The sequence below is a fragment of the Ailuropoda melanoleuca genome, chromosome 13, assembly GCF_002007445.2.
Source record: "Ailuropoda melanoleuca isolate Jingjing chromosome 13, ASM200744v2, whole genome shotgun sequence".
Classification (NCBI taxonomy): Eukaryota; Metazoa; Chordata; class Mammalia; order Carnivora; family Ursidae; genus Ailuropoda; species Ailuropoda melanoleuca.
The window spans coordinates 33,289,529-33,291,809 of NC_048230.1; the positions used below are offsets into that span (position 1 = coordinate 33,289,529).

Genomic DNA, 2,281 nt, shown 5'->3' on the forward strand with positions numbered 1-2,281 from the left:
CAGCGAGAGAGGGAACACAAGTAGGGGGAGTGGGAGAGGAAGAAGCAGGCTCCCAGTGGAGGAGCCTGATGTGGGGCTCAATCCCAGAACTCTGGGATCACGCCCTGAGCCGAAGGCAGACGCTTAACGACTGTGCCACCCAGGCGCCCCCATTTCTGTATCTTTTATTCTTTCATATTTCTAATTTTCTTGTTTTTGATCTGTGTTTTTGTTCTCTGTATGTTTAAGATGGTTTATAATATCACTGATTTGACATTCTGCACCTGCATTTCTTCTCTTTTCCACTTCATGATGAGTTTTTATTCTGCTCTAAATTTTTCTTTTTTATCCCATCATTATCCTAATCACTTCCCATCTTTAAATCTTAATTGTATTCTTTTTATCTTAGATCATTCTTAAGTCTTAACCCCCCATTTCATAGAGACTGTCTTCTGCCATTCAGACTCCTCACAGTGTTCCTGATACTTTCTTCTGGATATTATAGGAGACCATTTTGACAAGTGACTCATTTGTGTATTTGAAATGTTTCTATTCCCAGGTTGTACAGTAGCTTTCAGACTCCAGTTGGTATTTTCATACCTTATTACTTAACCTTGAACAAGGTACATTTTGTCCAGTATTGTTTTATTTATTTCACAAGCACTTAACTGAACTTCTACTGTGTGTGCATTTTTGCAGATACCACCTGGCATTAGTATATCATGTGTTTTGGGGCTGGATTGTCCTGTCTCTGCTCCGTGTCTGCTTGTATAATGTTCCTATTCTGTTGGAGAGCTGCAGCTAGCCAGAAACACTCTTTGTCAGTTGCCAGTGAAATTGAAAGTTTCTAGGAAAGTATTACCTTTAGAAATTCTGCTTTACTGATGGGATACTTTTTCATAACCTGTGTGGTGAGTCTCTGTTCTTCTGAACAAATGGAAGTCTTATAGTTCTGAGTACATATTGAGCTCGAGCTTCTTCCTATTTTTGTTTCCATCTTTGTTACTTTAATTGTGGAAATTACAGCTCCCTGCATATAGTATGCCATCATTCATTCTTTATTCTCAATCCAAATGTTTTCTGGGACTTCCTGTCTCTGGACAGATGTGTATAGAGCATCTGTGGATATTACTCTGATGTTTTCTGTTATATGGAAGAATCCCAGCTACTATTTTATTTTATTTTATTTTATTTTATTTTATTTTATTTTANTTTCCCTTCCAGTTTGTTAATATTTGCTTCATATATTTCTTTCTTCCCGTGTTGGGTGCATAAATATTTACTAATGTTATATCCTTTTGATGAATTGACCCTTTTAACATTATATAATGACCTTCTTTGTCTCTTGGTACAGTCTTTGGCTTAAAGTCTGTTTTGCGTGATAGATGTATACATCCACTTGTGTATATATTTCCACTTGTGTGGGATATGTTTTTCCATCCCTTCAGTTTTAGTCGTTTATGTCCTAAGGCTGAAGTGAATGTTTTGCAGGTATCAGGTAGTTGGGTCTTATTTTATCCACTTAGCCATTCCATGTCTTTATATTGAAGTATTTAATCCATTTACATTTAAAATAATCATTGATAGTTTGTGGACTTGACTGCTGCTCTTTAACAAAAGGGCAAAATTGTTAACAAAAAACAAAATTGTTTTCTGGTTGTTTCGTAATTCCTTTGCTCCTTTGTTCCTCTCTTGCTCTCTTTTTTGTGTTTTGATGATTTTCTATAGCACTATGACTTTTTTCCTGTCTCCTGATCTTTTTTGTGTATCTGTAGGGTCCAAACTCTGCTCTTCAGGTAGAAGCTGAGAGTTGGGAGCTTCCTCCCTATTATATGGCACTGTGCTGGGGGTGCTGTTTATGGCAAGAGTGTGTGTGTGTGTTTCAGCCTTTCCTACGCAATTTGATGCATCTCTATTGTATACTTATGCGTTATTCCTGCAGACATTAAGAACTGCTTCTTTGTTTGCCATAGCCCTCTGGGACTCATAAATGCAGGCCCCATTCTCTATCAGAGCCGGGCAAACATAGAAGTTACTCAGCAAGTTTCTGGGTTTCTTTCAGAGTTAATTACTCTACATGCAGCTGTACATTCTGTGTGTCTTTGGGAGAAGGGGCCCCCTGTAATGTCATTTGGGTTGACCCCCTCTAATTTGGACTTCTTTTTCTTCTTCCTAAAACTCATTCTTCTCTATGCTTTCATGATACCAGAAGCATCTGATGGGTTTCTACCTAATTGATTGGATGCTTCTTTTCTTTTCTTTTTTTTTTTTTTTAAGATTTTTTTTATTTATTCGACAGAGA

General features: G+C 37.3%; 1 protein-coding gene across 6 annotated transcripts in view; it reads left to right on the forward strand.

Annotated features, from left to right (window-relative positions):
• The window catches only part of CEP112 (centrosomal protein 112), a 402,227-nt gene that overhangs the window by 130,486 nt on the left and 269,460 nt on the right, over positions 1–2,281 (forward strand). The gene's annotated exons all lie outside the window — the stretch shown is intronic.